Source organism: Gallus gallus, chromosome 7 (genome assembly GCF_016699485.2).
Source record: "Gallus gallus isolate bGalGal1 chromosome 7, bGalGal1.mat.broiler.GRCg7b, whole genome shotgun sequence".
Lineage (NCBI taxonomy): Eukaryota > Metazoa > Chordata > Aves > Galliformes > Phasianidae > Gallus > Gallus gallus.
Window position 1 is genome coordinate 17,806,291 of NC_052538.1, and position 12,521 is coordinate 17,818,811.

Sequence of the window (12,521 nt, forward strand, 5' to 3'; positions counted from 1 at the left end):
CGGCCGGCAGAGGCCACCCGGCTGAGAGGAGCGGCCGCGAAGGCGGCTCAGCGACGCCGTGACCTCCGCCCCTCTCGCTCGTCTCCGGCGCGGCGGCGCCCCCTTGCGGCCCGGAGTTGATATGCCGACCGAAGGCGTCTGCTCTACTCCACCCGCCACAGGAGCGCGCCGCCGCGCCAGCAGCAGAGGGACGAGGGCGGATGGCAGCGGAGCGTTTGGGACTCCGTCAGTCCGCCCGGGCGCTGCATCCCCCGGGAGCTGTCAGTTTCGTTGTCGGTTTGTTCTCACAGAACCAAAGAAGATCTGTTTCCCTCTTCCTCGGGACATCTGTAAATGCCTCATGCCGGCACGCCGCGATCCCAGAAACGGGCAAGCACGCTTCGTTCTTCTGCACCTTTCAGATCAGCCCCTTCGGAGAATTACTAACCGGCCGCTCTCTGGAGACGTGAGCTGCGCGCGTTACTGCACGGCGCCCCTCCGCGGGGCAGCAGCCTCAGCGCAGCGCCTCAGCCCGCCGCCAGTGCCACCGCGCCCCTCGGGCCCGCTCCACTCCGGTGAAGAAGGACGCTCTCTGTGGACGCCCAGCGACTGCCATTAAAGGCTGAACCAGATTTATCTGATGAAATATCTGTGAAGTCGGGCCAGTGTTCTATAGGGAAGGCCAGTCTGTAACGACAAAGAAACACGTAAGACCCTTTTAAGGGAAAAGGACACAAAGCCGACACAGGAAATATGGAACAGAATTACCTGAAAGTACAGCTTAAGAGCTGATGAGAACAAACTCCATTTGCAGACATTAGCTAACGCCATAACCTACCTGTTCCTTTCTGTGTGTATCTCAGCAGCTGCATTTCAAAAGTAATTAAAGTTAATGAGCTGTGCTTTGTGGCAGGACCATGGAAACTTAATTGACATAATTAGTTGTGAGATAGCAAGTGCATCTTCCTGGATAACAACGTGTCATCATCTGATAAGAATAATAACGCACTTAACAAATAAATCAGGGCCCTTCTAATACGTTAGTAAAATAATGAAGCAGAAGTGGCACATATGTGCAAATGATGAATTATTAGTCTGGAGACTGCACACATTGTGTGAATAAGATGGATGTGGAAGTGGCCTTTCTCAAAGCGTCGGCTATGGCTAAAATCCCGTTCCCAGCAGGCAAAACAGCCACACCGCCCTTCAGGGAGGACGTGCTCGGAACCCTTCCAGCGCAGGCCGTCCGCCCTCCGCAGAGCAGGAAATGCAGTGGCTGAAGAAAAGCAGCTTATTTCCCTCCTTAATCCCTCCGCATTGTGGGCGCTAGGCAAGCAGGAGTAATGGATGGAGAAAGCAATGTGTGTGTGGCAGGAAGGGAGCTGCTGGGTGCGGTACTCAAACCTCTGTGTTTGATCAAAGCATTCAGAAGCTAAGACAGGCAGAAAATGATGATTTATTGCAGAAGTGGCCTTAAAGTCAAATATACGCAAATGTGCCTGAACAAAAGATTATGAAGCATTGTTAAGAATCAGCACATAATTTTAACCAACGTGTGCCTTTAAAATTAAATTAAGTGAACACTACCAGAGTTATGGGGAGGCCTGCATCTCTATAGGTAGAGTAGTAAAACGCTCAGAGGGGAGAGTTTAAGGCAGAAACAGAGCAACAGTGCCCAGTGACTGAGAAGAAGATAGGTCACAAGGCAGCTGCTGGTCATAAGAACTTTTATCCCTTAATCAATCTCATTCGTTCCCGCTGTTAGTGTATTGCTCAGCACAAAGAACTGCAGGTCAGAACATCTGCTTGCTGAGTCCAGTCACAGCATAGCAGGACTGGGCTTGGAGGGAGCCACTGACAGTCTGATGGACGTCTGCAAACAATTCATCTGTTAGCAGTGCTCAAGGAGATTCTGTCTCCTTTGCAAGCACTCAGGGAACAAACTATGGCTACTTGGAAGGCATCCACCTGGCTGTGCACCCTTAGTACCTAGTATTTCACTTTACTATAGGGCATAAAGCATAGGTCCTTCAGCTCTCCAGAATAGGAGAATTCAACTTGCACAGATGGCCCCTAAAAGCCTGCTGACAGAGAGAAGCCTTACACCTATCCATTAGGCTGCAGCAGCACTCAGACACAGCTTAATCTTAGTTCAGAAGCAGTAGGTGTTTTGAGACTGAGCTTATCTAATAAAAAGAGTAAGATGGAGGAGGTCAGCATGTGTGCAAATGTGAGAGGTGTGAGGTTGAAGGACCTGCGTTTGACCTGCTGCGGAAGACAGCTGCAAAAAGACCAGCCCGCGTGCAAAATGTAAAGACAAGCAGTAGTGAATCACTTCCGATGGAAGCCAAGCACCAGTGAGCCTCAGATCAAGCAATCCCTGAAACTAGGCAGGCTGTGATTAAATACTATGGTCTGATGCTCTAAAAGTTAATTAAATACAGGAGTAATGTGGGGCTTTTAAGAGCTGTTTTTATGGTCATTAGTTGCTATGCAGCTGAAAAGGGAATTAAATGCACATTGGGAAGGCTCTAGCTGAGCAGGGAGCTCTCAGGCACAGTCTTCCCAATGACAGTGCTGTGGGGCTCGCTCTCCCTTGTGCTCAGCAAGGCACAAGGAAACCACTCTGTCTTGACCTGCAAGTCTTGACCTCCTGACATTTTTTACTACTATAAAATACCCAACAATTCTCATCGCACTGATGCGGATTTACACCAACGCACAAGAGAGGAGAAGCAGTCAGTTTGAGATAGGGAGGAGTGACCTGTCCCCACCCAGAGGAGCTGGGGCTAATAGGCCATCAGCTAAAAACTCTAACTTGCAAATACTGTGGCGTGTAGCATCTTCCTTTTCTCAGTGGGAGGAAGGGCCGTAATATCAGCAGGGTCAGACCTAGCACACTGAATCTCTGTAGGGCAGCAGATAGCTGGCAGAACTGCTCTCTGTTCTCCCTTCCGAGCTTCTGGCGGGAGGATACATCAGAGAGGTAGTCAGTATTGTCATGCTCTGGTTATTATCAGGAACAGTTCCTCTGGCTGCTGTAATTTGCACTGAGGACTGCAGATGCCATCAACAGATCAGAGGGAGAGGGGTTGTCAAGGTACTCTGCAGCCTTCTTCCTCAAGTGAGCTGAAGCCAGAATTTAGGCTTTTATTTCAGAAATCAGAAACTCCACAAAACTAATTTTGTAGAGGTGCTATTAGAAGACATAGGAAATGAACTGAAACTTTAATTACTTTGACTTGTAGAAGTGGTTGGCTGTAATATGGGCTACCTACGCCTATTTCCCAAAGCCATTAAAGCCCTGGTAGTTTTCTTTGAATTAGAAACTGGTAAATGGTTTTCAAACAAATTTGACAACTAAGGTGTGATTGTAGTAGGTTTCTGACAGAATAGCTTTTCATGATCTGACAACCTCTGCTTGCTTTCTGTGGCCACAGTGCTTTCACCTGAGACTAGAAGACTGTAATTGAAGCCCCAAAATGCACACCTTCTGCTTCTACAAAGCTTTGAAAATGCATGCCTGAATATTGCAGTGGGCTTAGCAGGATGGATGTCCTCAGTCCTCTGACTTCAGAAGTTATTGTTCTACACTCGTTATCACAGAATCATAGAAGTATACAGGTTGGAAAAGACCTACAGAGATCATCTAGTCCGACCGTCCACCTACATCTAGTATTGCCCACTAAACTATGTCCCCAGATACAATTTCTATGCATTTCCAGAACACCTCCAGGGACAATTTCATACAGCCAAGTCAGACCCTCATTTCTGGCCTGAAGGACGACACTGAATGTTTTTAAGGGGTGTATGACTAAGAGCAGGCGGCATATCAGAGAAGAATAATCTTTAAGTACATGTACTCACAACAAAAGATGCACTGATGAATTGTTAGGAGAGGGCACAGAGTTAATGAAAAATGTCAGAGTGTTTCAAAGATTTGCTTGATTATTAACTAGGAACTAGCACAATGTACATGAAATCATGGACAATAGGTTGGCTTCACTGTTAAAACAGAAAAGAAGTCTCTTTAATATATTGGGCTGAAAAGAGGGCTCATAATAGAAACACCAATAGAATCTTAATTACAGAAGTAAATTGCACAGACTAAGGCTCTGACCACTCAATTTAGGAATTAGAATGCAAGTATTTAAGAGGCTTAATAGGCCTGCTACTATTCAGCTGTAGATAGCAGCTGGCTTTGGGGGTACTTTAGCCAGAGATGTTGCATAAGAGGGAATTATAATGGAGGATAAATTAAGTAATTTTCAACCACTTCATTACGTGATGCTTACATGTGTTGTCAATCATTTTCAACCCAAGAGGTTAGCCAAAAATTTGGAGTTTTAGAAATTACTTACAACAAGGTTCCTGAGTGACAGTCAGGGATTTGCTGCTACAGTTCTTCTTATTTACCAAGAACATGTTAAATTCTGTGTTGTTTTTTTTTTTTTTAAACATAGTCAATTCAACAAAAGAGTATGTCTGGGTGTATGTACAGTGATGTGTACTATCTCTGTTATGGCTCTATAAAGGGCTCTAAGATCTTGTATCTTAAAGAAAGGTCAGCTACATTTTGCTTCTAGCAGCCATTATTGAGAGTTGACATTGAAACAGAAATGATAGGTTTCAGTATGTGCAAAAAATACCCAAAGCCCTACTCTAAGTTTTCCAACTCAAGTTTTATGCTTCAAGATAAAACAGCAGTAGAACAGGAAAGCAAATGTATATCTTGACCTCATTATCAATGGACAGGTTCTGCTGAGAGGTGTTAAGAACATATACAGATGAAGACCCTACTGGATGAGAGCAGCACAGGGAAAGGCTTATGCTAAAGAGGCCTGAATTTAAAAATGAGTAATGGGTTAAACCTTTTTGTGTCCCATCCTGAATGATGCTCCATTTGTTATACTTGCCACAAAGGCTGAACACATGGACCTTTCTGGCAGAAAGTCCAGACCTTTTTTATAGGCCTTACAGAGTTATTGCAAACATGCTGAACATTAAGGAAATAAATGGCACTTGGCTTGACAGACTTGACCAGGAGTGCCAAATATGATTCTTGAGTATCAGGGACAAAAGACATCCTTGGGATGGTTTCATCCCCAATATTTCATTTTTTAGCTTCGGCCTTCACAGATTTGGCTCTCGGACCACGAGGGCAGCTCTAAGAGCTGTAACAAACGGGAACTGCACAGGTACCAAGGCACAATCACTGGAGAGCTGCCCCTCTGGGAAACCATGGCATTTTCTTCTGTTTCCCTGAATATAAAACAGTGTTTTTTAAAAGCTAGTATAATCTACAATGGCTACTATATAAATGCTCTGTTATGCAGATTGCTGCTGTCAGGTGCCTTGCTACTTACTCTTGCGTGGGACAGGCAAATAGGGTGAGAGAAGAAGAAATATGAAAGCTCTAGAAGGTCCCTCTTTACAGAAAGAAGGAATTAAATACATTACATCCATGGGGTGTTTGGGAAATACATGACAAATACCATACTCAGACTGGGACTGGGATGATTTGACTACGTAGGCTATACATGTTGCTCACAATACTTCTCTTCCCCGTTCACAAAGCTCCAGCTCTCTGATAGCCCTCCTACGAGCACTCATTAGTCACGGAAGGGCACGTTCCTCCATCTTTTGGGAAGCTACAAACCAAACACCATTATCTCCTTTCCAGCCATGCTTGAAACAATAGATGCTAGCTCAGAGAAAGCAATCTGCTTTAGCCTCGGGAAAGGATCTGTTTAGTCTTTGTTATATTTTGAGTTATTTTCATCCCTGACACGTTCCATGAAAGCTCCCACAACCGTGTATTTCTTAAGCTATTTTTAACCCCCATTTAGAAAAAAAAATCTTAACTCCCTCTCCTTTATCTTTTCTTGCTCTAGGAAGTCTTTTGTGATTTATATTCTTCTGCCACTGTGGCTGATAACTTCTTTTCCTTCAGGCCTCGAGGAAAAGGATTCTTTTATCTTCCACAACAAGTAAGTGCATGTATATATTTTTTTCAAGCAAGAGTAGGATCTCCTAAGTATTCACTGCTATTTATCACATCACTGAGAGAGCAGGATACCTCTGCTAGAACCGTGTGAACATACGTTATTTGGTGATTAGATCTGGAAGTTGGAATGTAGTCAAACAAACCAGTAGAATAACACAATATATGGCGTGGAAGTGACAATCTATTCTAACAATCCTCAAATAATTACCTTAAAATTCTAGTAAGAATGCCACTTTGTAGCATTATGCTGTATGTAGTGTTCATTAAAGTCAGAGGATCTTTCTCTTTAAGAGATGTCTCTGTAGGAAACAGAAAAAAAAAGGTTAGGAAAAGAGAGTAACTTAGGGGTATAATTAGATCCTCTGAGTACAGCCATAAAGCAGTATCATTCTAATGTGGTACCCTACCTTTCTCCTCAGAAATGTGACTGTGTTCTCCCAGATGTACTAATGGGAGTGGCTGGAGGCTGAAGTTGATGTTACTTCTTCCTTCACTGGCTTTCTGAACGTTTCTGGCACTGTTTCGAAAGAAGAAATGCCACAGGACTTCTTAAGGGAATTAGTAAAAATAGTTTGTTTTAGAAACATGCCAGAAATTACTTCCACAGCCATCTAGATAAGTTACACTAAATTAAAATATAACTCATGGCAAGATTCAATATCCCTGTATAGGCATTTATTCCACAGGGTTTTCCAGTTCACTGCAGGCAGATGGAGCTCAGTCTACTTTCTACAGTGCCCCAAAGGCAGCAGCAGAGGGTGTCACCCATGTGCTGAGCTTAATCATCAGATGAACAGTTTGTCATCTGAAATCACCACAGTGAAAGCCAGATGACAACGAGCAATAATGTTTTTCCATGCTGCTGACAAGAATGATTCAACGGTCCTCACTAATACCACCTGCTCAAACGCTTCTCTCAGCAAGCACCAAGTTTGGAGATGGGAGCTGGTGAGCCCAGCTGGATCCCACTAGGATGTGCTGGAATATGTCTTGTTTATTATGGGATGAGATTTGCAGGTTTTGACTTACTCACCAGAATTGGTTATTTAGTGCAATGTGCCAGCTGGAAAAATTGGTGCTGCCCCTTTACTAAACCTGCTGTCTTCAGCTCTCCTCTTGCTGTTCAAGACAGATCACTGTTAGAGCCCAGGTGTCTGAGTCCTGCAGGGAACAGAATAGAGTACCTCCGTGAATGCAGCGAGCAGCTTTTAAGCTACAGCACACGGTGAAGATAATTCAATAAAGACTGAATCTTAACCATTAGAAGGCTTCCTCCTTCCTACTTCTAGCAGTAGCTTTTTGTCACGTTCAAACTGATGAGCAAGGAAAGCACTGACAAAGCACTGACAAGGACTTTCAAAGATGTTTCTGGAAGATCTTACATCTATTTTCAGGAACAGAGATACCACCTATGAAGTGGATTTACTAGAGAGTCTTGCCTTGCTTTGTCCTCAGATCCAGTGACCTGGGGGATATTCTATTTGGCTTAGAATCCCATCACAAATCGAAAAGTTGTCCTAAGCCTAGGCACTGCTGGAGCAGGAATTTGGGCTGAGAAGCTTCTAAGAAAGACGTAGCAAAGCAACACAACGAATACAAAGAGTTACGCAGCTGAAGAAAAAATAAAGGCATAATCATCTGAGATTTTTTTCTATTTAAGTCAGCATGAAGGGGGCGATTGGAGTCACCATAAAAAGCCCAGCAAACTGAAGTGCAGAGGAAATTACTGTGGCCAAGAAACAAGAAAGAGAATGGCAGTTTACCCACTGGTTTCAATGGAAGCCACAGAAATGCTTAGAAAAGGAACAAGGAGTGATGTAAGAGTCAGAAAGTGCAGGCTGAGGCCCTGACCCAGCAGGAGCTGAAGGAGTCACAGGCTGACATCCACAGCCTACCTGGGAATGATTCCCGAATTCAGGTTCTGATGTGAGCTCTGTTCCAACTGAGGCACTCGCGTGCTATTTTCCATCCTCTGGCCGTGCCTCCAGTTATGGCTTTCTCTTCAACAACTACTGAAAGCCCAGTGGGAAACACAAAATCTACTTTGGCGGGGGGCTGTATAAAAACTTTAAAGAGATGTATTTTTCATATTAAGTTATCAAAGGCAGTGGGACCATTCCCATTACAAATCTCCATTTTGTATAAGAAAATGTTAAAAAACATATTGTAATATTTGTGAGTTTTTTAATTCCTTTTGTGTTTGCCTTGTTTTGCCTCCTTGTACCCACTCTAATAAAACCCACTACTGTCTTTTGCTCAGATTTTAAAAAGTCTCTTGTGCAGACTTACTGGGAAAATGAGAATTGGAAACTGAGAATTTCTTCCTGGGAATATGCACGGAGTGCAAAAGGCAGTGCAGAATGTACACAGATATCCTTGAAAATGGGCTCTGATTTGTAATGAAGAGTTCGTTCTTCCTTTCTTCCTTTTTCTTTTTTCCTGCCTTACTTCCTTTCCTTCTTCCTTCCTTCCTTCCTTTTTTGACTTAATTGTCATAATGAGAAATAACATTTACAGAGAGCTTTTAAAGTAATGACTGTAATATGGACAGCAGTTTAGAAAATCCTACTCAGTTAAAAGAAAAAACACAGGTTAGTTTCCAGTTCCTTCAAAAAGCTGTGCTTTTTGAAGTGTTTAGTGCAAAACTGCTGAACGAGATTAAAACAACAACTCCTTAAAAAAAGCAACAGAGTTTTGAAAGCTTGTCTCCATCAATACCAGCTATTCATGGACTAATCCAAGCACATCAGCCACAAAGGGCCCCATCTTTCCTATCTCCTCCCTTCTTAGGGAAACTTCTGACTCACTGTAAGAGTTTTCTGATGATTGACATCCATCAAAAACGTTAGGATGATGGCAGGGAATAGGTTTATTTCTCCATGATAAATATTCAAAATAATCCTTCACCGCAGTGAGATATTTCCAGCTTCTTTGTTAGTATATCTTTTGAAGCCAAATAAATACCAGCAGAACTAAATGTTGAAATAAATATCAGTAGAACTCAATGTTGAAACCTGACTCTTCAGATGTTTAGGATGGGGATGGAAATCTCATTTTGACTCCTCCCTCTCTCTTGTGAAAACTTTATCAATTTACTTGCTATTGTAGACTTCTACTTGGACTTTACTAACCAGGTCCTCTGATTCCCCTCCAAGCAGAACAAAGTACTCCCACTTCCAGGTAGATGCTGAGGCTTCTCTGTCACATACAGAAGGAAAAGAGTAAACAACAGGGGTCAGGTTCATCCTTGTTCTTCATCCTGAGAGATATTTTGGAGCTGGTCCTTGGCAACAAGCTCTAGATGACTTTGTTTAGCAGGGGGCTTGTACAGGATGAGCAGTTCATTCACAGAGGAAGTACAGTGCCCACCATTCCCATACCACTCTGTGTAGCTGTATCACAGCAGCAAAGATTGGCAGGTTAAAGCTGTTGGATGTTCAGCCAGGAAATACGAATCTGAAGTTGTAGCTGGAAACCCAGCTGACAAAAGGCATGCAAAGAATACTGGGCTTATTCTCTTCTATTTCTCCTACCTTGGCCATATATCTTACAGAACCATAACAGTGCACCTGGTTAAAACCATTACATTTGGTCCTAGTTTTCCTTTATGTAATTTCACTAAAATTTGATAGAATTATATGAGATTGTGGTTTGTTGGTGGTTTTTTGTTTTGTTTTGTTTTTTAACTTAAGCTAGGTTCTGTATTACCTCCTTATTTATCGGTCTTAATTTTCTTATTAGGTCTTAATTTGCTAGAGAGCTATCAACAGATTAAGACCAAACTGCATAAATTATTAATGTTGTCATTTCCTGGTGGTTTTTTTAAGCAATCCCACTAAATTCCAGCAATTACAGTCAACTGCAAAACAATTGCAGCCATTACTGAACCAGCTAAAAGCAATTCAACAGCTGTATCTTCTACAGCATTACTGAGTCCAGAGACCTACAAATTATACAGACCTCGTAATACTAGTTACAATTACAGTGTGGCTTATGGAGCATGGATAAGTATGAATTACATGACAAATATCTTCAATTTATAAGGTAGTTAGAAAGTTATTTGTAGTGTATTACTAAAGCAAAACTAAATGACTACTAAAATCTTTCTAACATTTTATGTATATATGTATAGATGTATATATGTACATACAAACACAGTCCTCCATTTTGGTGTAACTTGCTATATAAAGGATTTTCCAACAGTAATTGAATTAAAAGCAAAAACAGAAGTAAGAGTACAAGTTATGGCTTATTATTCGTGGAAAAGTACATACCAGGTCTCATCTCCTCTTCACAACCAGGCATAAAAACCTGCTTTTACAGTGCAATATGGAAACAGGCTACCATTTTTCTTAATCTTTGGTTCTGTTTACTGTAACTGCTGAGCAGCTGCTCAGATCGTTGAATTTGCATTTCAGAAAGCACCTCAGATGCAAAGCAAGTAGAGATAGGCTAATAATCTGTTAACTCATGTTATTTGTTTCTACAAGTCATTACAACAACTTTTCATACAGTGTACTTTCTACTGGTTTACTTTCCCTTTTGTCATTTCAACTGAATTCATTAATGAAACTTACATTATTTAGCCTAGGAAACCAATACATAATCATTTGACAGATATTCACACTATCAGAAAATGAACACGATTTAAGATACTAAAGCATAGATTAACAACACGGGTAGAAGAAAGCTTTACCTCTCTAAACAATTTCTCTGTGCCACTTCAGCTGAGCAATGTAGATTGCAAAACTTTAAAAAGTGTTTCTAGTACCAATGGATATAATGCAAAGCATTACTGCTAGTAAAATCCCTTTCACTTAAAATTATGCAAGCAATTAGCAACAAGTAATTACTCACATACATTTCAGTGTATTCCTACAAAATGACACACCTTAGGCTGTTATTTATTTCAGATTGTATGGGGTGAAAGTCACTAAGTGCAAATTCTGTTAGCAAATTATTTCTATGGGTTCTTCTAATGCTTCCATAAACCCTAATGTGAGGACATGGTCTCAAGCAGGGGCCATTTGAAGATCTTTTAATAAATTATTTGTATTAAATGGTAAATGGGGAAGAGGCTTTCCCATATTAAGTTCAAGTTACCTGTATTTTGTTGAGTGTCCCACCAGGTCTCAGTGGCATAACCCAGTGATCCTGGTTTCTTCTTTCAATCACTTTGTCAGCTTACTGGAAATAGCTCTGCATGGAGTTCTCCAAATTCCTCAGAGACCTTCCATTCTACCTCTGGATTGCTTCCAATACACCAGTAATTGTACAGTCATAGCATCATTACATATAGAAAATCTGCATGAGTTCTGACGTTGCTCAACAATAGCAAATTACAATTATTTACACTGTAGTCACAGAATTTCTGGGAATAAATTTAAAAAAATATATCCTAAAATTAGACTTTTGGGAAAGGAAAATTGTAGCAATTATTGGCTAGGTAGCTCTTTTAAAAGCGATATTGATATACTCAAAAGGAAGAATTTTTCTTGGGTTTTCTTTCAACAGCAACAGTAGCTCTAATGCTGCATTTGGAATCTGTACACTCTTGCAGGAAATGAGAGGGAACTCTCTGAGTGCAATTACAACCCTCGCAGCGAGGGAGCCAGGTCACAAAGCAGCAATCTGACTTCTCATCATTTCCTGCAGAAAGGAAAGCCTGAGGTCCTTTGGAAGACGAGAATACGCATTGCACTATACTGTAAAATGGCAGAGCTGGTGATTAATTTGCACCTACAGAATAATTACATTTTTCTAGGGCTGAGTAATAACAAGCAAAAACAAACAACAACAAAAGAAAACAGAACAAACCCACCAACAACACACTGATATGGTGTATTTAGAGGAGGGAAGCTAAACCTGACTCTTTTTTAGTAAAGAAAAAAAAAAAGCCCCTCTTGAAAAATACGTACAATAATGGAAGACAATGCAAAACAACATAAAGAAATTCAATATCTCTGAAGCATAACAAGGTACCAGCAATTTACTTATAAAAAGTGCAACAAACTTAGTTAAACACACCAAAATATTGCAGCAGCACACCTACCAGCAAATTAAAACAATTAATTAATTAAAGTCATTGTTACAGTGAATTAGTTGTATATTTTACAAATAGGAAATGTTGCTGCAATCCAAGCAGCTCTTGTTCTTTGGTTCATCCCCCTTGAACCCAGCGTGTGGAGCTCTCACTTCATTGCCTACTGAAGCTGTATTCCTTGGGATAATCAAGAATGGTGTTACCCCATTTAGAGACTGCCAGTGCTGCACGTGAAGCAGAAAAGTGCATTAGCTGCAATAGACACAGTCAGTAACGACCTTTTCTTCAAAGAATTCTCATAGCCAGACACTGCAACAGGGAACCATAAAAAACCCAAAGCAGTGGAAAGAAAGAGTTCATTTTATACAGTCAAGTGGTTAACCTGGCCCTCTGCCCACAAATGTCTATTCTACCCTGTGGAGTGGCCTTCTCAAAAGTAAAGAAAGAAGCTTAATTGAGATTAATGGCCTTTTCTACTGAGGTCCAGGGAAA

General features: G+C 41.6%; 1 long non-coding RNA gene across 1 annotated transcript; it reads right to left on the reverse strand.

Annotated features, from left to right (window-relative positions):
- Window positions 1–591: 591 nt before the first annotated feature.
- On the reverse strand, window positions 592–7,563 carry LOC121111327. The gene is made up of 4 exons (XR_005861694.1): window positions 7,020–7,563; window positions 6,394–6,503; window positions 6,195–6,285; window positions 592–666 (listed from the first exon to the last, which is right to left on the reverse strand). It is a non-coding gene; the product is annotated as an uncharacterized LOC121111327 (long non-coding RNA).
- Between the last annotated feature and the right edge of the window lie 4,958 nt (window positions 7,564–12,521).